General features: G+C 46.8%; 1 non-coding gene across 1 annotated transcript; it reads right to left on the bottom strand.

Moving 5' to 3' along the window:
* Positions 1-9,374: 9,374 nt before the first annotated feature.
* On the bottom strand, positions 9,375-9,511 carry LOC119933576. Its single transcript, XR_005452572.1, has one exon. It is a non-coding gene; the product is annotated as a small nucleolar RNA SNORA7 (small nucleolar RNA).
* Positions 9,512-26,646: the final 17,135 nt, after the last annotated feature.

Raw genomic sequence — 26,646 nt, 5'->3', positions numbered from 1 at the left:
CATTTGATCCAAGCCGCGGAGAATCATTAAAATTAATTCCAATTAACGGCTGTAAACAAAAAATAAGCTCAGCACCTGGGAGCAAGGAAATGTCTGTAGTTAAAATAATTTAAGTGGACCTCTCCAAAATGGTGCCCACATTTTAATGAGGGAGGTCTGTCTCTCTCTTTCTCTAATAATAATGATGGCATTTGTTAAGTGCTTACTATGTGCCAAGCACTGTTCTAAGCACTGGGGGGATACAAGGTGATCAGGTTGTCCCAAGTGGGGCTCACAGTCTTAATCCCCATTTTACAGATAAGGGAACTGAGGCTCAGAGAAGTTTAGTGACTTGCCCAAGGTCACACAGCAGACAAGTGGTGGAGTCAGGATTTGAACCCACAACCTCTGAGTCCCAAGCCCATACTTCTTTCCACTGAGCCACACTGCTTCTCTAGCTCTCACACTCTCAGCGCAGATAGAGCACAGGCCTGGGAATCAGAAGGACCTAGTTTCTAATTCCAACTCCACCATTTTTCTGCTGTGACCTTGGGCAAGTCACTACACTACTCTGTGCCTCAGTTCCCTCATCTGTAAAATAGGATTAAGACTGTGAGCCCCACGTGGGATAGTGAGCATATCCAACTTGATTATCTTCTATCTACCCCAGTGCTTAGAACAGTACCAGGCACATAGTAAGCACTTAAAATATCACCATTATCATTATTTTTCACACCCCAACACTCACCTCCAAGGAAAGTTTTGAGTTTTTCCCCTCTGGCTCTGTAAAAGGTTAGATACCTTTTCAGCTTTCTAGCCTAACAGAAATATATTACCTGCTGCTTTCATGTTGATTACAGAATCTGAGGCAGACAAGGCCTTCCAGACATCATTTAAAACACCCACACCGCCTCCTTTTCATTCATTCATTCAGTCATTTATTGAGTGCTTACTGTGGGCAAAGTACAATACTAAGCATTTGGAAAGTACAGTTCAGCAATAAAGAGAGACAATCCCCGCCCACATGGGGCTTACAGTCTAGAGGTGGGGAGACAGACATCAAAACAAGTAAACTGGCATCAATATAAATAAAGAGAATTATAATAGAATTATACTTTCATTCATTCAATCGTATTTATTGAGCACTTACTGTGTGCAGAGCACTGTACTAAGCGCTTGGGAAGTACAAGTTGGCAACATATAGAGATGGTCCCTACCCAACAGCAGGCTCACAGTCTAGAAGGGGGAGACAAACTACAAAACATGTGGACAGGTGTCAAGTCATCAGAACAAATAGAATTAAAGCTAAATGCACATCATTAACAAAATAAATAGAATAGTAAATATATACAAGTAAAATAAATAGAGTAATAAATCTGTACAAACATATATACAGGTGCTGTGGGGAGGGGAAGGAAGTAGGGCGGGGGGATGGAGAGGAGGAGAGGAAAAAGGGGGCTCAATCTGGGAAGGCCTCTTGGAGGAGGTGAGCTCTCAGTAGGGCTTTGGAGAGAGGAAGAGAGCTAGCTTGGCGGATGTGCAGAGGGAGGACATTCCAGGCCAGGGGGATGACGTAGGCCGGGGGTCAATGGCAGGACAGGCGAGAACGACTCTCCCCAGGTCATTCATTCATTCTTACTGAGCGCTTACTCGACTCCGCTCTCTCATTCACCCCTCACATCCAAGCCGTGACCAAAACCTGCCGGTCTCAGCTCCACAACATTGCCAAGATCCGCCCTTTCCTCTCCATCCCAACCGCTACCCTGCTCATTCAAGCTCTCATCCTATCCCGTCTGGACTACTGCATCAGCCTTCTCTCTGATCTCCCATCCTCATGTCTCTCTCCACTTCAATCCATACTTCATGCTGCTGCCCGGATTATCTTTGTCCAGAAACGCTCTGGGCATATCACTCCCCTCCTCAAAAATCTCCAGTGGCTACCGATCAATCTGCGCATCAGGCAGAAACTCCTCACCCTGGGCTTCAAGGCTGTCCATCACCTCGCCCCCTCCTACCTCACCTCCCTTCTCTCCTTCTACAGCCCAGTCCGCACCCTCCGCTCCTCCACCGCTGATCTCCTCACCGTACCTCGCTCTCGCCTGTCCCGCCATCGACCCCCGACCCACGTCATCCCCCGGGCCTGGAATGCCCTCCCTCTGCCCATCCGCCAAGCTAGCTCTCTTCCTCCCTTCAAGGCCCTGCTGAGAGCTCACCTCCTCCAGGAGGCCTTCCCAGACTGAGCCCCTTCCTTCCACTCCCCCTCGCCCCCCTCTCCAATCCCCCCCATCTTACCTCCTTCCCTTCCCCACAGCACCTGTATATATATACAGGTTTGTACATATTTATTACTCTATCTTACTTGTACATATCTATTCTATTTATTTTATTTTGTTAGTATGTTTGGTTTTGTTCTCTGTCTCCACCTTCTAGACTGTGAGCCCGCTGTTGGGTAGGGACTGTCTGTATGTGTTGCCGACTTGTACTTCCCAAGCGCTTAGTACAGTGCTCTGCACACAGTAAGTGCTCAATAAATACGACTGATTGATTGATTGATTTGTAGTAGGAGGATTTAGTGTCCTGGGTGCAGTGCACTGTGCTAAGCACTCTTTCATTTGTATAGTCAACTATTTAGACTTCTAGACTGTGAGCCCACTGTTGGGTAGGGACCGTCTCTATATGTTGCCAACTTGTACTTCCCAAACGCTTAGTACAGTGCTCTGCACACAGTAAGCACTCAATAAATAAGATTGATTGATTGATTTAGATTCATGATTCTGTTTGTAAATACAACCGTTTCTGTCTTCCCCCATGAGAGTGGAAGTTCTTTGAGGTCAGGGGACAAAACATTTGCTTGTTTTGTCCTACCCAATTGCTTAGCACAGTGCACTGAACTTCATGGGCATTAAATGAATACTGCCACTACTATTACTACCATCATCACTATCACCACCACCATTAATACCACCACTACTGTTTACTGCTAGTACTACTACTAGCACTACTATCAGCACCATTACTACTAGCAGTAATATTACCAGCACTATTACTAAATAATAATAATAATAATAATGATGACATTTGTTAAGAGCTTACTATGTGACAAACACTGTTCTAAGTGCTGGGGTAGATACAAGGTTATCAGGTTGTCCCACGTGGGGCTCACAGTCTTAATCCCCATTTTACAGATTAGGCAACTGAGGCACCAAGAAGTTAAGTGTGGCTCAGTGGAAAGAGCACGGGCTTGGGAGTCTGAGGTCATGGGTTCGAATCCTAGCTCAGCCACTTGTCAGCTGTGTGACCTTGGGCAAACCACTTAATGTCTCTGTGCCTCAGTTACCTCATCTGTAAAATGGGACTGTGAGCCCCACGTGGGACAACCTGATCACCTTGTAATAATAACAATATGATGGCATTTATTAAGCGCTTACTATGTGCAAAGCACTGTACTATGTGCTGGGGTGGATACAGGCTAATTGGGTTGGATGCAGTCCCTGTCATTCATTCAATCATATTTATTGAGCGTTTACTGTGTGCAGAGCACTGTACTAAGAGCTTGGGAAGTACAAGTTAGCAACATATAGGGACGGTCCCTACCCAACAACAGGCTCACAATCTAGAAGGGAGAGACAGACAACAAAACATGTGGACAGGTGTCAAGTCGTCAGAACAAATAGAATTAAAGCTAAATGCACATCATTAAAATAAATAGAATAGTATTCTAGAATAGAATAGTATTTAGTGAGTGCTTACTGTGTACAAAGCACTGTACTAAGCACTTGGGAAGTACAATTCAGCAACAGAGACAATCCCTGCCCACAATGGGCTCACAGTCTCAAGGACCCATGTCCCACATGGGGCTCACAATCTCAATCCCCATTTAATAGATGAGACAACTGAGGCACAGAGAAGAGAAGTGACTTGTTCCAGGTCACACAGCAGACAAGTGGTAGAGCCGGGATTAGAACCCATGACCTTCTGACTCCCAAACCCAAGCTCCATCCACTACGCCATGCTGCTTCCCACTACTACTAGCACTACTATTATTACCTCCACCACTACCACTATGAGTAGTAGTAAGGAAGCAGTGTAGCCTAGTGGAAAGAACTAGGCCCTGGAGGTCAGAGGACCTGGGTTCTAATCCTGGTTCTGCTACTTGCCTGCTGTGTGACCCTGGGCAAGTCGCTGAACTTTTCTGTGCCTCAGTTTCCTCCACTATAAAAATGGGGATTCAACAACTGTTCTTCTTCCTACTTAGACCATGAGCCCCTTGAGGAACAGGGACTCTGTCTGAGATGCATACAGTGTATATACCCCAGGGCTTATTACAGTATTCAGCACACTATAACTTAGCACTTAACAAATACTACAATTAATTTTATTATTATTTCTACCCCCACCACTACTACTAACATTATTACCACCAAAATCACCACTACTGCCGCCACCACCACCAGAATCACTGCCACTTCTGCAACTCATTCTGCTCACAACTCCCCAGTGCCACAATTTCTGCTTCTCCATCATAAGAAGGAGCAAACTCCCAGAGCACCGCACTCAGTGTTTTATTGTCAGGGGCTGATTGACTTCAGATCAAGTTGAGCTGTTTCCCATCTGAGTTTCATTACCTAGAATACCACGGCAAGTCAACCTGAACTGAAAGTAATTAAGAAGCCTTGCAAAAAGCAGTATCATCTTAGCTGGGGCAAAAAAAAAACACACCAAACACAGACTGCTTACGGATTGACCGACCTGACTCCCTGTCCCTCATTTTGAAGAGCAGTTTCAAAGAACTCCCATATCTAAGCCGGAGACCCACTTGTTGTCCTAGAGTATAACAGCTTTGAAAAACACATCCTCTTTTTTGTCAAGCATTATCAAAAGGGAGTTCAAATAACTGGAGAAGGAAAAAGAGACCTGAATATATTTGCATTACATCTTTTTCTCATGGTGATTTGACTTCCAGATTAAAGAGGTCCAGGAACACGGCTGTGTTGTAATGTAAAGCTGGGGGGAGAAGTCTAATAAAGAAAAATCTGAGGCAAAAAGAGGCGAGACTTACTTTCTGCAATTTCCTGGGGGTGGCTCTGGGGGGATCTCGATCAGCTGGCTGCACACAGTAAGTGCTCAATAAATACAATTGATTGATTGATTGTCTGAGATCTAGTAGCCTCAAAGGAGGAAAGGACAGGGCTGCATGATAGTCTCCAGAACTCAAGCCTAGGCTCAACCAGGAAGTAGTAGCCAAGGAAAAGTACTGAGAGCATAAAAGCGGACACACTAGACAGATAGAACAGATCCATGTGGCACATTCCCTGCCCACCTGAAGCTTACAGTCTCATGGAAGGGACAGGCACTCGAAATGGGGAGAAACACTTAGAAATATTCACAAATCCAGTCATCAGAACTATCAATCAATAGTATTTACTGAAGGCTTCCTCTGTGTAGAGCTTGGGAGAGTATAATAAACATGATCCTTCTAGACTGTGAGCCCACCGTTGAGTAGGGACCGTCTCTATATGTTGCCAACTTGTACTTCCCAAGTGCTTAGTAAGTGCTCAGCACACAGTAAGTGCTCAATAAATACTATTGAATGAATGAATGAATGATCCCTGCCCTCAAGAAGCTTACAGTCTACTATATGCAGAGCACTATAATAGTAATAATAATGATAGCATTTATTAAGTGCTTACTATGTGCAAAACACTGTTCTAAGCGCTGGGGAGGTTATAAAGTGATCAGGTTGTCCCACGGGGAGCTCACCATCTTAATCCCCATTTTACAGGTGAGGAAACTGAGGCCCAGAGAAGATAAGTGACTTGCCCAAAGTCACACAGCTGACAATTGGCGGAGCCGGGATTTGAACTCATCACCTCTGACTCCAAAGCCTGTTCTCTTTCCACTGAGCCATGCTGCTTCACTGTACTGAGTACTTGGGAGGGTACAATAGTTAAGAGACATGCTACCTGCCCTTAAGGAGTTTACAGTCTACTGTGTGCAGAGCACTGTACTGAGCCCTTGGGAGAGGACAGTAAAGTTCCCTCAGTTGGTCAGGAGAGACAGAAAGTAAAATAAATTACATGTAGAAGGAAGCAACAGATTTTGAAGATCTGAAACTAGTGTTATGAGGAAGGGAGCAAGGTAATCATGTCTCATCATGAGGAGCAGCATGAACTGGTAGAAAGAGATGGGTCTGGAAGCTAATCCTAGCTCCAACACACGCCTGCTGGGACTTAGTACAGTGCCTAGCATATAGTAAGTGCTTAACTAATATCATAACAAAAACCATTTAACAAATACCATTATTATTATTATTAGGAGGGAGAACAGGTATTGAATCATTTTATAGGTGCGGAAACATAGCACAGAGTGGTTAACTGACTTGTCCAAGGTCACTCAGCAGGTAAGTGGCAGAGCCAGAACTACAGCCCTAGTCTCACTTCCATGGTCCATGAGGCCAGCTGCTCTTGGCTTGCTGGGCTAGGATTTCATTGTTTATCAAACTTGGAAGATTGGTAATTAATAATAACAATAATAACAATCATTGTTAAGTGTCTACTCTGTGCTGAGCACTATTTTAAGCACTGGGGTAGATCCAAGTTAATCATAAAAAAGTGTGGCTCAGTGGAAAGAGCATGGGCTTTGGCATCAGAGGTCATGGGTTCAAATCCCGGCTCCACCACTTGTCAGCTGTGTGACTTTAGGCAAGTCACTTAACTTATCTGGGCCTCAGTTCCCTCATCTGTAAAATGGGGATGAAAACTGTGGGCCCCACGTAGGACAACCTGATTACCTTGTATCTACCCCAGCGCTTAGAACAGTGCTTTGCACATAGTAAGCACTTAACAAATACCAACATTATTATTATTATTATTATTATATTGGTCCCAATCCGTGTCCCTCGTAGGGCTCAAAGTCTTAATCCCCATTTGTCAGATGAGGTAACTGAGGCCCTGAAAAGTGAAGTGACTTGCCCAAGGTCATCCAGCAGACAAGTGGCAGAGCTGGGATTAGAACCCAGGTCCTTCTGACTTCCAGATCAGGCTCTATCTACTAGACCCCAAAGTATTATAAGAGTTGGCAGCCTTGACAAGCCGGGTCATCTTCCCCGATCCCCCTGGAACTCCGAGAATAAGTGGTTGGGAGAACAATATTTCATCCTGATTTTACAGAAGAGGAAACTGGGACTCAGGGAGGTTAAGGGTCCAAGGATACACAGGAGTCAGAGGTGGAACTAGAACCCAGGGCTTCTCTCAGTAAGCCCCTCAGTCTCTCACTAGGGCCATTCATTCATTCAATCATATTTATTGAGCGCTTACATGTGCAGAGCACTGTACTAAGAGCTTGGGAAGTACAAATCAGCAATATATAGAGATGGTCCCTACCCAACAACGGGCTCACAGTCTAGAAGGGGGAGACAGACAACAAAACAAAACGTGTAGACAGGTGTCAAAATCAACAGGACAAATAGAATTAAAGCCAAATGCACATCACTAACAAAATAAATAGAATAGTAAATATGTACAAGTAAAATAGAGTAATAAATCTGTACAAATATATACAAGTGCTGTGGGGAGGGGAAGGAAGTAGGGCAGAGTGGAGGGATGGGGAGGAGGAGAGGAAAAATGGGGGGCTCAGTCTGGGAAGGCTTCCTGGAGGAGGTGAGCTCTCAGTAAGGCTTTGAAGGAAGGGAGAGAGTTAGCTAGGTGGATGTGTGGAGGGAGGGCATTCCAGGCCAGTGGAAGGACGTGGCCCGAGAGTCAACGGTGGGACAGGCAAGAACGAGGTCCAGTGAGGAGGTTAGCGGCAGAGGAGTGGAGGGTGCAGGCTGGGCCAGAGAAGGAGAGAAGGGAGGTGAGGTGCGGGGGGGCGAAGTGATGGACAGCCTTGGAGCCGAGAGCTCCCACTAACACGAGGAAAATCTTGGAGGCTGCAGGGATTGAGGCAAGGGTTCTGTGCATGGAGAAGGAAAATGACTTGGAAGTCAGAAGGACCTGAGTTCTAATCCTGGCTCCACTACTTGTCTGCTGTGTGGCCTTGGGCAGATAACATCACTTCTCTGTGCCTCAGTTACCTCATCTGTAAAATAGGGATTAAGACTGTGAGCTTCATGTAGGACATGAACTGTGCTGCTCAACCCAAGTATCCAGTATCTACCCCATCACTTAGTACAGTTCCTGGTACATAGTAAGCACTTAACAAATACCATTTAAAAAAAATGATCCAGCCTAACCCCCTACAAGGACCTACTCTTTGTTCTTTTACCTTTCCATTCCCTTAGCTTTGGATTCTTCTTTTCTATGTGCCCTACCCTCTGGGCTTTATATATAACTTACTTCTCTTGTATGTCCTCTCCTACAGAGATTGTGAGTTCACATCAGAAGTCATTTATTTGTACTTATCCCAGCACTAAGTGCTGAGCTCAGCACAAAACAGCTCAGTGGAAAGAGCATGGGCTTTGTAGTCAGAGGTCATCAGTTCAAATCCTGGCTATGCTACTTGTCAGCTGTGTGACTTTGGGTAACTCACTTCACTTCTCTGGGCCTCAGTTCCCTCATCTGTAAAATGGGGATGAAGACTGTGAGCCCCACGTGGGACATTCTGATCACCTTGTATCTTCCCCAATGCTTAGAACAGTACTTTGCACATAGTAAGTGCTTAACAAATGCTATTATTATTATTATTATCTATAAAATAGGGATAAAGACCATGAGCCCCATGTGGGACAACCTGATTACCATGTATGTACCCCAGTGCTTAGAACAGTGCTTGGCATATAGTAACCACTTAATAAATGCCATCATTATTATTATTATTGAAACAAATTAAGCTCATCATGGGCAGGGAACATGTCTACCAACTGTTAAATTGTATTATCCCAAGTACTCAATACAGTGCTCTGAACACAATAGTGCTTTGCACATAGTAAGCTCTTAACAAATACCATCATTATTATTATTATTCAAAAACTATCATTGACTGATAAAAGATTCAATAAATACCATTACTACTACTAGTGCTACTATTACTACTACTAATAATAATGGTGGTATCTGTTAAGTGCTTACTATGTTCCAGGCACTGTACTAAGCGCTGGGTTGGATACAAGGAAATCAGGTTGGACACGGTCCCTCTCCCATGTGGGGCTCATACTACCGCTAATATCACTGCTTCTCTTGCCTTACGTTGTCGAGTCATCTCCGACTCATAGCGATGCAACGGACACATCTCTCCCAGAACTTCCCACCTCCATCTGCAATCATTCTGTTGTGGATCCAGAGAGCTTTCTTTGTAAAAATCCAGAAGTGTTTTTCCACTGCCTCCTGCCATGCAGTCAATTCGAGTCTCCATACTTGACTCTCTCCCATGCCGCTGCTGCCCAGCACAGGTGAGTTTTGACTTGTAGCAGACTGCCTTCCACTCGCTAGCCACTGGCCAAGCTAGGAGTGGAATAGGTAAACCTCTGCTTGACTCTCCTTTCTGTAGTCAAGACTGGTAGAGTACTGGAAACTCTCCAGGTGCAACCCTGAGAGTGGAAATGCTACTACTACTACTACTACTATTTCTTTCTGATCTCCCAACCTCCAATCTCTCCCCACTTTAGTCTATACTTCACTCTTTCTGTGGTGGAAGCAGAACAGGGAGGCATCTTTTCTTCCTCTAAGCTCAAGGTCATGACCAGAAGAGGGGAAGGGAGATTTGAAGCCTGGACTTCTAGGCCAGGCTGCTGGAAAATGGCAGTACCATTATCAGGGCCTTACTGTGTGTAGAGTATTTGGGAAACTACAGTGCAACAGAGTTGGTGGACATGTTTCCTGTCCATTCAATTGTATTTATTGAGTGCTTATTATGTGCAAAGCACTGCCCGCAGTGATTTTACAGTCTAGAGGCAGAGGCAACTCAGTTGATAGCGGTAGTAATAGCAGTAATAGTCCCCCCTCTAGATTTTAAGCTCATTGTGGGCAGGGAATGTGTCTGTTTATTGTGCTCTCCCAAGTGCTTCGTACAGTGCTCTGAACACAGTAAGCACTCAATAAACACGATTGACTGAATGAATGAGGGAATAGTAGTACTTATTGAGCACCCATTTGGTGCGGTATATTGTGCTAGGCATTTGGGAAGTACAGAGGCCTATTCCCTGACCTTAAGGAGCTTATACTCCAGCTGAGGGGAAACAAACATAGAAATACTTATAACTAGACTGGTCAAAATTAAGAATTGGCTTTCCATCAATACACGTGCTGAGGACTGGGTGAATAATCAGTCAGTCAATCATGGTATTTATTGAATGCTTACTAAGTGCAGAACACTGTACTAAGCACTTGGGAGAGTACAACTGAACCATCAGACATGTCCCCACCCAATACTAACTTGGTGCTCAATTTAGAAAGGACAATATGAAGCCTTGTGTTGCCTGGAGGTTCCCCACCACTCCTGAAGATGGAATAAAAGAGAATCAGTTTAAATTACAGCGGGAGGGATTCAGGTTGGCAGAAAGTCTTTCCTTATCATCAACAACAACAACAACAAATTATCAGATATTAGAAAGAGGTGACATCATCTGATGTTTCTGAGGTTCCACCTAGATAGGAAGGGGATTTTCTTGTCTTTTGAAGTGAGAGGGTAGGTCAGGTGACCTTTCAGAATTCCTGAGATGCCACAGAATGGTATCACAAAAGGTTTGGGGATGGGCAAGGGTGACTCTTTCTGCTGATTGTTATTCTAATCCATTAGGTGGGAGGGGCAAAAGATGGATTGTAAAACCACTTATAAAAATCTCTCATCTTGTCATTCCCCATAAAAGGGGTCTAATTGCTAAATACCAGTCTGTAGCTTGTCAAGATGGTGGCTTCCTTCTTAGTTGGTAATTATGCTTTTTAATTATGTTTAAAGCAGAATTTTTCTTAGGGATTTATTCTTCTTTGTAGTTAGATCCAGCCACTGAAGAATCATTTACATTAACCCGCCACCCTCCTTTGACAAATCACCACCCTTTCTGTGTGTTGGGTGAAAATGAGGTGGTTTTTCAGGCCTGTTGTCTTTCCAGAGTCAGCATTTCCCAGCTAGATACATCCCTTATCTTCCCTCCCAAACGCTGCCCTCTCCCTGACTTTCCCATCACTGTTGACGGCACTACCATCCTTCCCGTCTCACAAGCCCACAACCTTGGTGTCATCCTCGACTCCGCTCTCTCATTCACCCCTCACATCCAATCCGTCACCAAATCCTGCTGGTCTCACCTCTGCAACATTGCCAAGATCTGCCCTTTCCTCTCCATCCAAACCGCTACCCTACTCGTTCAATCTCTCATCCTATCCCAACTGGAGTACTGCATCAGCCTCCTCTCCGATCTCCCAACCTCCTGTCTTTCCCCACTTCAATCCATACTTCATGCCGCTGCCCAGATTGTCTTTGTCCAGAAACGCCCTGGGCATGTTACTCCCCTGCTCAAAAGTCTCCAGTGGCTACCAATCAACCTACGCATCAGGCAAAAACTCCTCACCCTCAGGTTCAAGGCTCTCCATCACCTCGCCCCCTCCTACCTCACCTCCCTTCTCTCCTTCTACAGCCCAGCCCGCACTCTCCGCTCCTCTGCCGCTAATCTCCTCACTGTGACTCATTCTCGCCTGTCAATCAATCAATCAATCAATCGTATTTATTGAGCACTTACTATGTGCAGAGGACTGTACTAAGCGCTTGGGAAGTACAAATTGGCAACACATAGAGACAGTCCCTACCCAACAGTGGGCTCACAGTCTAAAAGGGGGAGACAGAGAACAAAACCAAACATACCAACAACCAAACAATCAAACATACTCCCAACCGACGGGGGTCCCACCGTCGACCCCCGGCCCATGTCCTCTCCCTGGCCTGGAATGCCCTCCCTCCGTACATCCACTAAGCTAGCTCTCTTCCTCCCTTCAAAGCCCTACTGAGAGCTCACCTCCTCCAGGAGGCCTTCCCACACTGAGCCCCCTCCTTCCTCTCCCCCTACTCCCCCTCCACATACCCCCCACCTTACCTCCTTCCCCTCCCCACAGCACCTGCATATATGTTTGTACAGATTTATTACTCTATTTTACTTGTACATATTTACTATTCTATTTATTTTGTATGGTTTATATGTTTTGTTTTGTTGTCTGTCTCCCCCTTCTAGACTGTGAGCCCGCTTTTGGGTAGGGACAATCTCTATATGTTGCAAACTTGTACTTCCCAAGCAGTTAGTACAGTGCTCTGCACATAGTAAGTGCTCAATAAATACGATTGAATGAATGAATGAATTCCATGAGGATTTTGAAAAAAGAGTTCAGCATCAAGAAGGCTGAGGTGCTAAGGGTAAGCTCATTGTAGGCAGGAAGTGTGTCTTTTTGTTGTTGTATTGAACTCTCCCAAGTGCTTAGTACAGTGCTTGCACATAGCCAGCGCTCACAGTTTACAGTCTGCCGCTGCCTCTACTGACATGTTTGCAAACTTCACAGTGCCTCATCCCTGCTTCTCGAACCCTGGGACAGGAGAGTGGGGTATGTCTGCTATTGTCACCCAAGACAGAATAATAATAATAATAATCGTGGTATTTGTTAAGCACCTACTATATATGCCAGACACTGTACTAAGTGCTGGGGTGGACACAAGCAAATAAGGTTGGATACGATCCCTGTCCCAAGTCGGGCTCACAGTCTGGGGCTCACAGTTTCAGTAGAAAACAGTCTCACAGAAAGGAGGTGGAGGAGAGGCTCTGGGACAGGTGGTGGTAGTGGAGGGGGACAGAGAGGGAGCTGGAAGAGAGGTTAGAGCTGGGTTCACCAGAATGTTTCACCTCCCTCTTCCCAGGCTCCTTCTTTCCCTTGTCTCTAGGCCAGCAATTAACTTTAGTTTAATTGCTGCAGTTTAATTTACTAGAGTAGGGGCTTGGGAGTCAGAAGGACCTGGGTTCTAATCCTGGCTCCACCACTGGTCTGCTATGTGACCTTGTGCTATGTGAAGTGATGTCACTTCACTTCTCTGGGCCTCAGGTACCTCATCTGTAAAATGGGGATTAAGACTGTCAGCCCCTTGTGGACCAGGACTGTGTCCAACCGATTAATTTGTATCTACCCCAATGCTCAGAACAGTGCTTGACACATAGTAAATGCTTAACAAGTACCATAATTGCTACTATTATTAGTTTAAACGACTTAGACAATGGGTAAGGTAGTGAGAAACTACCAGGACAGAAGCAAGATGTGGACTAGGGTTGGTGGCGATATCGGTGAGATCGAGGCAAGAGAGAAAGGCCCTCCTCCCTCCATGCTCCACCCCCGCAGGCTCTCAATCACCTATCTCAGTTAGAGCCCTTCAATGCCTTCGCAAAGTCTCTCCCTTGTTGTGGGATCACAAATGATCACTAACAAGGCAGCTTGTTGTGGGCTCACCACACACAGTTTCAATCCCCATTTTAGATGAGGTAAACGAGGCACAGAGAATAGTTGTGGTATTTGTTAAGCACTAACTGTATGCCAGGCAGTGAAGTAGGTTTACACACAGTGCTTTGGACACAGTGAGCACTCAATAAATACCATTGATCGATTGATTGATTCCTTTAACCTTCCTTTGTTCGTTTGCAGGGGAGTTTCTCAAAGCTGGTAGGTGGGGGTGGGAAATGGGGAGGGGAGTTTCTGCCCCTAAACTCTCCCCCAGGGCCCAGCGAGAGCGAGGTTCACGTGGAAAGAGGAAGTAGGGCCCAGTGTTAGAAGTGTAGATTTCTCCTTACAGGTGGGAGTACTTAATTATCTGAATAATGCACCAGAGTTGGTCTTCTGGAAATGCAGTGGTTTGTTACAACGGATGGAATAGCCCAGACTATATAATGTGGAGCATATGTAATTATCAAACCATAAAGGTCGACATGGCCACTGGGACTCCTCACAGGACAGAAACACACAGATAATGTACATGCATCATCACACCATGGGCCATGAGGCCCGGAGGAGCCCCACCTTGGGAGGCCAGAAGCCAAACTCCAAAGCCAGAGAATGTCCTGGCACGAGGAGCCGGAGAGGCCCTCAGTGCTCTCGACGAGATTGGGAAAACCGGCACAGAACCGGGAGAAACCCACAGAGAGGCTTTCCCCAGGCAGCTAGACCGCAGGGAGATTTGGATGGATCGGTTGATGTCTAAGTCCTGCTCCCGGCAGACATGTTTCATGACTTCCAGAGGACACACCTCAGGGTGTAGGGAGAACGTGCCCCGTGGTTCATGGAAGAAATGCCTCACAGCTCATGGAGGATAAGCCTCGTAGCTCGCGGAAGAAACACCTCGCAGCTCCTGGAGGATACACCTCATGTGCGTAGAAGACAAGCCTCATGACTCATGGAGGACATACCTTGTGACTCGTAGAGGATATGCCTCGTGGCTTGTGGAAGACATGCCTTGTGGCTCACCTCCTCCAGGAGGCCTTCCCAGACTGAGCCCCTTCCTTCCTCTCCCCCTCGTCCCCCTCTCCATCTCCCCAATCTTACCTCCTTCCCTTCCCCACAGCACCTGTATATATGTATATATGTTTGTACAGATTTATTACTCTATTTATTTTACTTGTACATATCTAGTCTATTTATTTTATTTTGTTAGTATGTTTGGTTTAGTTCTCTGTCTCCCCCTTTTAGACTGTGAGCCCACTGTTGGGTAGGGACTGTCTCTATACGTTGCCAATTTGTACTTCCCAAGCGCTTAGTACAGTGCTCTGCACATAGTAAGTGCTCAATAAATACGATTGATGATGATGCCTTGTGGCTCACAGAGGGCATGCCTCTCAGCTCATATTGGACACACCTCACAGCTCCAGGAGGACACGCCTCATAGCTCACAGAAGACAGACCTCTTGGCTCACAGAGGACACACCTTGTGGCTCCCAAAGGACATGCCTCACAGCCCATGGAGGATATGCCACATGGGTCATGGAGGACACACACGTCCCAGCTTACAGAGGACATACACCTTACAGCTCACGAAGGACACACCTCATTGCTCGCAGAGGACATGGCTCATGGAAGACATGCCTTGTGGCTCGCAGAGGACAGGCCTCATGGCTCATGGAGGACACGCCTGAAGATATGCCTCATGGCTCCCAGGGGACATGCCTCAGGCTGTCAGTTACCCCTCTGACTGGTATCCGATAGTCCAGACACATCCACGTGATTCAAGAGAGGATAGTTTCTCCACCCATCACAGATATCAGCTATCCCTCTGACATCTGGGCCTTGGAGGATGGGAGCAGGGCTGGTCTCCTCACCCAAAACAGGGGGTGCTGTCAGTCAGCCCGCTGACTGCCATCTGATGATCTGGGCCTGGGGGATTGGAACGGGAGGAAGAGACACCGTGAGCCTCGGGGCCAATCTCCCAAGCGGTGAATCGCCCAGGAGCACTCCCACCCCCGGTCAGCATTCTGACAATGAGAAATGAGGATCCAGAGAGAGGCAGTCACAAAGACACAAATCATATTTCTGACCATCGCTGATAAACACCAAAGGGGCCTGCCAGCAGGTACATTTCACGGGAAGCGGGGCTCACAGATTCCAACAAGGAGGTTCTTTTTACCTTGGCGGCGAACAGAACAAACGGAAAACACTACACCTACACACGTGTGCACATACATACATACCTACACACACACATACACACACACTGCCCCCATATCTCAGGAGAAGCAGTATGGGCTAGTGGAAAGAGCACAGGCCTGGGAGTTGGAAGACCTGAATTCTAATTCCGCTCTGCCACTTGTCTGCCAATCAATCAATCAATCAATCAGTCGTATTTATTGAGCACTTACTGTGTGCAGAGCACTGTACTAAGCGCTTGGGAAGTACAAGTTGGCAACATATAGAGACAGTCCCTACCCAACAGTGGGCTCACAGTCTAAAAGGGAGAGACAGAGAACAAAACCAAACATACTAACAAAATAAAATAAATAGAATAGATATGTACAGGTAAAATAAATAAATAGAGTAATAAATATGTACAAACATATATACATATATACAGGTGCTGTGGGGAAGGGAAGGAGGTAAGACGGGGGGATGGAGAGGGGGATGAGGGGGAGAGGAAGGAAGGGGCTCAGTCTGGGAAGGCCCCAGGTGACATAGGAGAAGTCACTTTACTTCTCTGTGCCTCAATTTCCTCATTTGTGAAATGGGTATTATTATTATTATTATTAATAGTAAATGCTATTAATAATAGTAAATGCTTAATAAATACCATTATTATTGTTATTAATAATAATAACAATGGTATTTGTTAAGCACTTACTATGTGCCAAGCACTGTTCTAAGCACTGGGATAGATACAAGGCTATCAAGCTTTCCTACATGGGGCTCACAGTCTTAATCCCCATTTTACAGATGAGGTAACTGAGGCACAGAGAAGCTAAGTGACTTGACCAAAGTCACACAACTGACAAGTGGCAGAGCCAGGATTAGAACTCATGACCTCTGACTCCCAAACCCATGGTCTTTCCATTAAGCCATGCTGCTTCTGATTAAGACTGAGCCCTATATGGGACAGGGACTGTGTCCAACCTGATGAGCTTGTACCTACTCCAGAACTTGGTACGGTGCCTGGCACATAGTAAGCACTTTACAGATATTATTATTATTATTATTATTATTATTATTATTATTATTATTGTCATTATGTCAATTACAAACCAAGCCATCCTGGGAGGGAGAGGCCCCAGTAGGGCTGGCTGAACAGAAGGAAAGAGAACCACAACTTCAACCACCAATGATTTAGGGAACCCTAGAATTCAACTCCTGGCCCACACCCTTCCCCTGGCCTGGAATGTCCTCACTCCACACATCCACCAAACTAGCTCTCTTCCTCCCTTCAAAGCCCTACTGAGAGCTCACCTCCTCCAGGAGGCCTTGCAGACTGAGCCCCCTTTTTCCTCTCCTCCTCCCCTCCCCACCTCCCTCCCTACCCCCTTCCCCTCCCCACAGCGCTTGCATATATTTGTAAATATTTTTTACTCTATTTTATTTGTACATATTTACTACTCTATTTATTTTATTAATGATTTGCAAATAGCTATAACTGTATTTATTCTGATGGTTTTGACACCAGTCTACTTGTTTTGTTTTGTTGTCTGTCTCCCCCTTCTAGACTGTGAGCCTGTTGTTGGGTAGGGACCGTCTCTATATGTCGCCAACTTGTACTTCCCAAGCGCTTAGTACAGTGCTCAGCACACAGTAAACAATAAATACATTTGAATGAATGAACAACCACAAGTCCTTCAGCTTCTAACCTAAACTGTAAGCTCGTTGTGGGCAGCAATGTGTATGTTGTTATATTGTACTCTCCCAAGTGCTTAGTTCAGTGCTTTGCACAGCAACATGGCCTAGTGGCAAGAGCCCAGGCTTGGGAATCAGAGGGCATGGGTTCTAATCCCAGCTCCTCCACTTGTCTGCTGTGTGACCTAGGGCATGTCATTTAACTTCTCTGTGCTTCAGTTCCCCCATCTGTAAATGGGGACTAAGAATGTGAGCCCCATGTAGGACAGGTACTCTTGTCCAACCTGATTACTTTGAGAAGCAGCATGGCTTAGTGGCAAGAGCCCAGGCTTGGGAATCAGGGGTTATGGGTTCTAATCCCGGTTCTGCCATTTATCAGCTGTGTGACTTTGGGCAAGTCACTTCACTTCTCTGGGTCTCAGTTACCTCATCTGTAAAATGGGGATGAAGACTGTGAGCCCCACATGGGACAACCTGATTACCTTGAATCTATCCCAGCACTTAGAACAGCGCTTGGCACATAGTAAGTGCTTAACAAATACCATTATTATTATTATCATTATTGTTATTATTAGTAAATACAATTGAATGAATAACCTAAATTATCCAGGGAAGCACCCTGTGGAGGAGAGGGGAGAGGGGAATCTCTCTCTGCCAGAACCTCTGCCGGACCAATTCACTCTACAGAGAATTGGGGTTTGGAGCAGGATTCCACCCCTTGCTTGCTGTGTGACCATGGGCAAATCACCTCCGTGTGCCTCAATTTCTTCATCTATAAAATAGGATTGCACACCTGTTCTTTCTCCCTCTCAGACTGTAAACCTCACGTGGGACAGGGATTGTGTCCGACCTGATTATTTTACATCTACCCTAGCGCTTAGGACAGTGCCTGGCACATAGTGCGCGTTAACAAATGCCACATTTCATCATCGATGGTATTTATTGAGTACTTACTGTGTGCAGGGCACTGTACTAAGTACTTTGGAAAGAACAACGGAGTTCATTCAGTCAGTCATATTTATTGAGTGCTTATTGTGTGCAGACCACTGCACTAAGTGCTTGGGAGAGTACAATACAACAATAAACAGATGACCGTGAGCCTGTTCTTGGGCAGGGATTAACTCTGTTGCCGAACTGTACTTTCCAAGTGCTTAGTATAGTGCTCTGCACACAGTAAGCACTCAATAAGTATATTTGAATGAATACCCTGCACACAACGAGCTTACAGTCTAGAGGGGGAGACAGACATTAATATAAACTAATAAATCATGGACATTTACATAAGTGACATGGGGCTGAAGGAGGGGTGAATAAAGGGAGAAAATCAGGGTGCAGCAGAAGGGAGTGGGAGAAGAGGAAATGAAGCTTAGTCAGGGAAGGCCTCTTGGAGGAGATGTGCCTTAAATAAGGCTCTGAAGGGGAAGAGAGTCACTGGTGCTGGCCATTGTCCACACACACAACTCAGAAACAGTTTCCCCTTCCCTGTGCCTCCCACTGACCCTCTGCTCTAACAGCCATGGACGATCCGAGTGACTGGACCCAAGCCGCCTACCCCATTGGATTGTAAACTCCCTGAAGGCAGGAATCATGGCTACTGACTACTCTCCCAAGAGCTTAGTACAGGGCTCTGCACATGGTAAATTGTAAGCTCCTTGAGGGCAAGGATCATGTCTACAGACCCTACTGTACTCTAAGTGCTTAGGACAGGGCTCTGCACATGGTAAATTGTAAGTGACTTGAGGGCAGGGATCATTCATTCATTCAATCGTATTTATTGTATTTATTGCTTACTGTGTGCAGAGCACTGTACTAAGCACTTGGGAAGTACAAGTTGGCAACATATAGAGACGGCTCCTACCCAACAATAGGCTCACAGTCTAGAAAGGACAGACAGACAACAAAACAAAACATGTGGACAGGTGTCAAGTCAGAATAAATAAAAGTAAAGCTAGATGCACATCATTAGCAAAATAAATAGAATAGTAAATGTGTACAAATAAAATAGAGTAATACACCTGTACAAACATATATACAGGTGCTGTGAGGAGGGGAAGGAGGTAGGGTGGGGGGGATGGGGAGGAGGAGAGAAAAAAGGGGTCTCAGTCTGGGAAGGCTTCCTGGAGGAGGTGAGCTCTCAGTAGGGCTTTGAAGGGAGGAAGAGAGCTAGCTTGGCGGATGTGCGGAGGGAGGGCATTCCCGGCCAGGAGAAGGACGTGGGCCGGGGGTCGACGGCGGGACAGGCGAGAACGAGGCACAGTGAGGAGGTTAAAGGCAGAGGAACAGAGGGTGTGGGCTGGGCTGTAGAAGGAAAGAAGGGAGGCGAGGTAGGAGGGGGCGAGGGGATGGAGAGCCTTGAAGCAGAGAGTGAGGAGTTTTTGCCTGATGCGTAGGTTGAATGATAGCCACTGGAGATTTTTGAGGAGGGGAGTAACATGCCCAGGGCATTTCTGGTGATCATCTCTAGTGATTCTTCTCCACTCTTCCAAGCATTTAGTACAGCACTCTGCACATGGTAAATTGTAAGCTCCTTGAGGACGGGGTGATTGCAAGCTCATTATGGGCATGGAATGTCTCTGCTAATTCTCCTGTGTTGTACTCTCCCAAGCACTTAGAACAGCGCCCTGCACATAGTAAGTGCTCAGTAAATTCCACTGATTGGCTCTCCTCGACCCCCTCCAGTCTGGCTTCCGTCCCCTACATTCCACAGAAACTGCCCTCTCAAAGGTCACCAATGACCTCCTGCTTGCCAAATCCAACGGCTCCTACTCTGTCCTAATCCTCCTTGACCTCTCAGCTGCCTTTAACACTGGACCACCCCCTTCTTCTCAACACGCTATCTGACCTTGGCTTCACAGACTCCGTCCTCTCCTGGTTCTCCTCTTATCTCTCCGGTCGTTCTTTCTCAGTCTCTTTTGCAGGCTCCTCCTCCCCCTCCCATCCTCTTACTGTGGGGGTTCCCCAAGGTTCAGTGCTTGGTCCCCTTCTGTTCTCGATCTACACGCACTCCCTTGGTGACCTCATTCGCTCCCACGGCTTCAACTATCATCTCTACGCTGATGACACCCAGATCTACATCTCTGCCCCTGCTCTCTCCCCCTCTCTCCAGGCTCGCATCTCCTCCTGCCTTCAGGACATCTCCATTTGGATGTCTGCCCGCCACCTAAAGCTCAGCATGTCGAAGACTGAACTCCTTGTCTTCCCTCCCAAACCTTGCCCTCTCCCTGACTTTCCCATCTCTGTTGACGGCATTACCATCCTTCCCGTCTCACAAGCCCGCAACCTTGGTGTCATCCTCGACTCCGCTCTCTCATTCACCCCTCACATCCAAGCCGTCACCAAAACCTGCCGGTCTCAGCTCCACAACATTGCCAAGAGCCGGCCTTTCCTCTCCATCCCAACCGCTACCCTGCTCATTCAAGCTCTCATCCTATCCCGTCTGGACTACTGCATCAGCCTTCTCTCTGATCTCCCATCCTCATGTCTCTCTCCACTTCAATCCATACTTCTTGCTGCTGCCCGGATTATCTTTGTCCAGAAACGCTCTGGGCATATCACTCCCCTCCTCAAAAATCTCCAGTGGCTACCAATCAATCTGCGCATCAGGCAGAAACTCCTCACCCTGGGCTTCAAGGCTCTCCATCACCTCGCCCCCTCCTACCTCACCTCCCTTCTCTCCTTCTACAGCCCAGTCCGCACCCTCCGCTCCTCCACCGCTGATCTCCTCACCGTACCTCGCTCTCTCCTGTCCCGCCATCGACCCCCGGCCCACGTCATCCCCCGGGCCTGGAATGCCCTCCCTCTGCCCATCCTCCAAGCTAGCTCTCTTCCTCCCTTCAAGGCCCTGCTGAGAGCTCACCTCCTCCAGGAGGCCTTCCCAGACTGAGCCCCTTCCTTCCTCTCCCCCTCATCCCCCTCTCCATCCCCCCATCTTACTTCCTTCCCTTCCCCACAGCACCTGTATATATGTATATATGTTTGTACATATTTTTCACTCTATTTATTTATTTATTTATTTATTTTATTTGTACATATCTATTCTATTTATTTTATTTTGTTGGTATGTTTGGTTTTGTTCTCTGTCTCCCCCTTTTAGACTGTGAGCCCACTGTTGGGTAGGGACTGTCTCTATGTGTTGCCAATTTGTACTTCCCAAGCGCTTAGTACAGTGCTCTGCACATAGTAAGCGCTCAATAAATACGATTGATGATGATGATGATGATTGACTGATGTCTACTGACTCTACTTTCCCAAGCACTTTTTTAAACTGTATTTGTTAAATGCTTACTATGTGCCAGACACTGTACTAAGCGCTGGGTAGATACAAGCTAATTACATTGGACACAGTCCCTGTCCCACACTGGGCTCAGTCTTAATCCCCATTTTACAAATGAGATAACTGAGGTACAGAGAAGTTACTTGCCCAAGGTCACACAGCATTCAAATAGTGCAGTCAGAATTAGAACACAGGTCCTTCTAACTCCTAGACCCATGCTCTATCCACTAGGCAATGCTGCCTCTCATTTAGTACAGGGCTCGGCACACAGTAAACTGGAAATTCCTTGAAGGCAGGGACTGTACTCCCTCCCTCCTATCAGATAGATAATTGCTCTCCCCCACTTCAAAACCTTATCGAAGGTCCATGTCCTCCAAGAACCCTTCCCTGACTAAGCCCTCCTCTTCTCTTCTCTCACCCACTTCTAAGCCGCTCTGACTTGTTCCTTCATTCATCTTCCCTCCCATCCCCACAGAACATATGTACAGATATATGTATATACCTATAATTTATTTATTCATTCATTCATTCAATCGTATTTATTGAGCGCTTACTGTGTGCAGAGCACTGTACTAAGCACTTGGGAAGTACAAGTTGGCAACATATAGAGATGGTCCCTACTCAACAGCGGGCTCACAGTCTAGAAGGGGGAGACAAACAACAAAACATATAAAATGAACAGAATAAATATGTACAAGTAAAATAGAGTAATAAATACGCACAAACATATATACATATATACAGGTGCTGTGGGGAGGGGAAGGAGGTAAGGTGGGAGGGATGGGGGGAGAGGAAGGAGGGGGCTCAGTGTGGGAAGGCCTCCTGGAGGAGGTGAGCTCTCAGTAGGGCTTTGAAGGGAGGAAGAGAGCTAGCTTAGTGGATGTGCGGAGGGAGGGCACTCCAGGCCAGGGGGAGGATGTGGGCTGGGGGTCGATGGCGGGACAGGCGAGAACGAGGCCCAGTGAGGAGATTAGCAGCAGAGGAGCGGAGGGTGCGGGCTGGGCTGTAGAAGGAGAGAAGGGAGGTGAGGTAGGAGAGGGCGAGGTGTTGGACAGCCTTGAAGCCGAGGGTGAGGAGTTTTTGCCTGATGTGTACGTTGATTGGTAGCCACTGGAGATTTTTGAGGAGGTGAGTAACATGCTCAGAGCATTTCTGGGCAAAGACAATCTGGGCAGCAGCGTGAAGTATGGATTGAAGTGGGGAGAGACATGAGGATGGGAGATCGGAGAGGAGGCTGATGCAGTAATCCAGTCGGGATAGAATGAGAGATTGAACGAGTAGGGTAGCAGTTTGGATGGAGAGGAAAGGGCAGATCTTGGCGATGTTGCGGAGGTGAGACCGGCAGGATTTGGTGATGGATTGGATGTGAGGGGTGAACGAGAGAGCGGAGTCGAGGATGACACCAAGGTTGCAGGCCTGTGAGATGGGAAGGATGGTAGTGCCGTCAACAGTGATGGGAAAGTCAGGGAGAGGGCAGGGTTTGGGAAGGAAGATAAGGAGTTCAGTCTTGGACATGTTGAGATTTAGATGGCAGGCAGACATCCAGATGGAGATGTCCTGAAGGCAGGAGGAGATACAAGCCTGGAGGGAGGGAGAGAGAGCAGGGGCAGAGATGGAGATTTGGGTGTCATCAGCATAGAGATGAGAGTTGAAGCCGTGGGAGCAAATGAGTTCACCAAGGGAGGGAGTGTAGAGAACAGAAGGGGACTGAGAACTGACCCTTGAGGAACCCCTACAGTAAGGGGATGGGTGGGGGAGGAGAAGCCCACAAAAGAGATTGAGAATGAACGGCCGGAGAGACAACTTGTACTTCCCAAATGCTTAGTACAGTGATCTGCACACAGTAAGAGCTCAATAAATATGATTGATTGAATGAATGAATGAATGAATAAGAGGAGAACCAGGAGAGGACAGAGTCTGTGAAGCCAAGGTTGGATAACGTGTTGAGGAGAAGGGGGTGGTCCACGGTGTCAAAGGCAGCTGAGTGGTCGAGGAGGATTAGGATAGAGTAGGAGCCATTGGATTTGGCTAGCAGGAGGTCATTGGTGACCTTTGAGAGGGCAGTTTCTGCGGAGTGTAGGGAATGGAAACCAGATTGAAGGGGGTCGAGGAGAGAGTTGGCATTGAGGAATTCGAGGCAGCGTGTGTATTCGACTCGTTATACTAATGTCTGTCTCCCGCCCTTGACTGTGAACTCGTTGTGGGCAGGAATGTGTCCATTTATTGCTTTATTATACTCTCTCAAGTGCTTAATACAGTGCTTTGCACAAAGTGCTCAATAAATGTTTGAATGAATGAATGAATGAATGAATGTATCTACTGATGCTTGTACTCTCCCAAATGCTTAGTATTAGAAGACTAATCTCTCTGAGGGATCTACAGACTTTCTTATACTCTCCCAAGTGCTTAGAACAGTGTTCTACACACAGTCCTCAGTCTGGCCCCAAAATCTGTCCCCATGGATATGGCCCAGTCATGGCTTTTGACTTGTTCATTTTAATAAAACTAGGAGCCCAAAGCTAAATACTGTGTTGCCTCTGTTTGACTCAAGAAGATTTCAGGTTCATCTTGACCTCCCCATCACCCCCCCACCCCTCCCACCCTGAATCCCAAACCCCTCTGAGGGTCCAGGGGGTCGCCTCCTTGGGAAAATGCATCCCATCTGTCTGGGAATGGTAAAGTGTTTTCAGATATTCTAAGCTTGTTGTGGACAGGGAACGTGGCTACCAACTCTGTTACAGTGTACTCTCCCAAGCGCTCTGCACAAAGTGAGTGCTCAATAAATACCACTGAATGACTGACTGATTGATATTCCTTTCTGGATCAGGGAGAGCCCACCGAGACTGCAAGCTCCTTGAGGGCATGAATCATGCCTACCAACTCTGTTACATTGTACTCTCCCAAGTGGTCAGTGCTCTGCACACAGTAAGTGCTCAATAAATACTAAAGATTGATTGATTGGAGGCTCCTACAGACCCTGCTCAAGCGTCAGGCTTCTTTCTTCTCCAACCAGAGAGGCTCCGAGAAAAACAAAGCCAAGACTGGGGAGGATTGGAAATCAGGGAGAAAAAAATGGATTTCTTTCCCTTTCACTGACAAAACCGCCCTACGAAGTCCATTAGTTTGACTTGGAGCCCGAAGTAACTGGAAAGACTTTCTTTCTAACACCTGCCTTAATCAAAACAGCACAAGACAAACAATAAATTAAGAGTCAGCACAACTGTACAGAGGTGTTAATCACCGCAAAAGCAATTACTTTGGGAAATAAATCAGAGCCATGGCAATTATAATCCTGCCATCTTAAAAAAATCCACGGGTTTTGCATAAAGATAAACAAGGTTACGCTGAAGATTTTGGTTTTATCCTGACCCACCTGCTTTTATTGAATACATATATATTTATAATAAATTTTTAATGTTGCTCTGCAGTTAAATGAGGTTTATAAATGCATAAAAATAGAGCTTTCCACAAATTGACGGTTACATTGTTCAGATGCTCTCCCATCTTCCCCACCCCCCCAAAAACACCCAACACCCCAAATTTCTTAAATCACACCAACCAAGCAATCACACTGCAGGATTTCCCAGAAATGCCCCCCACCCTCCCCTCAACCACACTACTAAAGCAGCTTTAGCAGATAATAAGGACATTACAGATTGACTCTATGAAGACCACTTGACCCAGCTCTGAGGAGGCACACACACCTCAGGTAAAATCGGTAAAATCAGAGTTCTTTCCGCCTCCCCCAGAATCAATCTACACTCTGAGCAAGTGGTGGCCTGCAAGGCTGTGGCTCACTCACGCTCTAGAATCCCTGTGCCATGGCTGGACAGGTCTGTGGGCTACTAAGTAAGGAGGAACAAGGATTAAAAACAAAATCAGCATAGAACACAGGGTGGTTTTTCTTCAAAATACAACACTGAGTAAACACGCAGAAAAGATGACCTTTCCCAAGGAAAAGGACCCATGTTCGTTCAAGTGCCCGGTTCGCCCGTTATACTACAAGAAATTAGAACAGGAAGTCAAATCAGGAGTCTTTTCCACTTGGGTCAGAATGCTGATCAAACTGTCTTGGTTGGAAAGGGTTGAAGTAGTAGGGCTATTGAATCCTTTTAAAGCAGAAGACAAAATAATTGAATAGACTTTTCCAGGTAAAGGAAGAATTTACCTCAAAAGGAGAAAGGAGAGGAGAGGGGGAGAGAGGGCAAGAGACTGGGAGAGAAGTGGGGAAGGAAGGAGAAGAAAGGGGAATACAAGCAGAAGGGAAGGGAAAGAGATAAAAAGAAAGCAAGAGAGGATAAAAAGCGAGAGAAAGAGAACAGAAAAAAGATAAAAGAAATAAAGGAGATGAGGTTGGGGGCCGGAGGGCTGGAGGGGGAGAGGGTTCAAAATGTGAGAAACCTGATTTGCTGGCTAGGTTTACTCCAGCCCCAAGTAGCAACTGTAGAGACTTCCCTCCCAGCCTTGGGAACCAGAAGCCCCCGGCTGTGCCAAGCAGGGTCCTCTGGGCTTCGGCAGCAAGTCGGCTTCAAAACGCCAGATCTTCAGTGCAGGGGAGAGTGGACTGCTCCCCTTCGACCCCCCAGCCGGACCCTGAGCTGTAACCTGATTCCACCGCCACCACATCCAGCGTGGGAAAGACTTCCACGTTCTCTCCTCCTCGACGGATCGTCCGGGCCCGGAATTCCCCTCAGGGGAGAGAGCCAGGATCGACAGTGGTTCTGTGCTTCCCAGGCCAGCTTCCCCCAGCAAACCATTCTCTTCTCTCAGCCTGGACGGCGAGCCTCAGAACGGTGGGATCGAGGGGGAAACTATCTCCGCTGCCTCCGCCCCTGCGGCCCTGCCCAGCTTCTGCCTCCGCTCGCTTTGCCCAAGAGGCAGGTGAGTGGGATTCCCTAGCAGGTCTTTCAGCCACAGGTGCCCCCGCTGGGCATGAGGGAGCAGAGGCGATGGGAGGGCAGAGCGGGCTTGGAGAGCCGGGCTTGGGCAACAAGCCATTTAGACACTTCCCGCCTCACGGTCACCATTCCTCGCTGGTTTCTCCTTCCCTTTTTCCGGCGTGAAACGTCAAACAACACAGTTCGCTTGACACTTTCAAGGGAAAGGAAGAGAAGGAAAAAAGATCCACACATTATA

The sequence above is a fragment of the Tachyglossus aculeatus genome, chromosome 1, assembly GCF_015852505.1.
Source record: "Tachyglossus aculeatus isolate mTacAcu1 chromosome 1, mTacAcu1.pri, whole genome shotgun sequence".
In the NCBI taxonomy this organism is placed as follows: Eukaryota; Metazoa; Chordata; class Mammalia; order Monotremata; family Tachyglossidae; genus Tachyglossus; species Tachyglossus aculeatus.
Note: the sequence above shows the minus strand (reverse complement) of the source record. Positions and strands in the feature narration are given on the sequence as shown.